The following is a 641-nucleotide window of genomic DNA, read 5'->3' as shown; positions in this document are numbered from 1 at the left end:
AAAAGGGCTACAACGCAGCGCGTTGCAACGTAGCGCGCATTATTACGGATAATTAATATGTACCTCGACAAAGTGAACCGCAAATGCGCAGTGGCACAATGATGCATTGCAGGCCGGCCGGCTCGCCTGCCCCGCAGCTACCATGGAGCTTGGCTCCTGTCAGGCAGCGCGATTTCCCAGCCATGTCTGAGGCAATCCTGCCATCTCCTGGACAACCCCCGGCATAGGCGGGGGAAGCCTTCACCTCGCTTCGGGAGCCGCGTTTCCGAGTGATAAATGGGCGAGGGAGACTACTCGGTCACACGCAGAGCAACCTTCGTCTGTAAACTGGAAGAATATGCCAGTGAAATTATAGTGTGTGGTCAGCTCTGATGTTCAGGCCGATCCGGTTGCCTGGTCTATTTTAAAAAAAAAAAAAAAAAAAAAAAAAGAAAGAAAAGAGCGGAAAGGAGCGTGTGAAAGCAGCCCTCCGGGTCGCTCTGCTCCTCAGCGGTGATATTTCCTGTACAGACACAGGCAGGGGGACACCCGCGGCATTAAAACACCGCCCCCCGATCCAGAAGCCGGCTGTGGCTGGAAAAACCAGCACAAGTCCGTCCGAGGCTCTCCGCACCGCGGCAGCGGCCAGTCGCCCCCTGAAC

This window comes from Pygoscelis adeliae, unplaced genomic scaffold, assembly GCF_000699105.1.
Source record: "Pygoscelis adeliae isolate BGI_AS28 unplaced genomic scaffold, ASM69910v1 Scaffold160, whole genome shotgun sequence".
NCBI lineage: Eukaryota > Metazoa > Chordata > Aves > Sphenisciformes > Spheniscidae > Pygoscelis > Pygoscelis adeliae.
Note: the sequence above shows the minus strand (reverse complement) of the source record.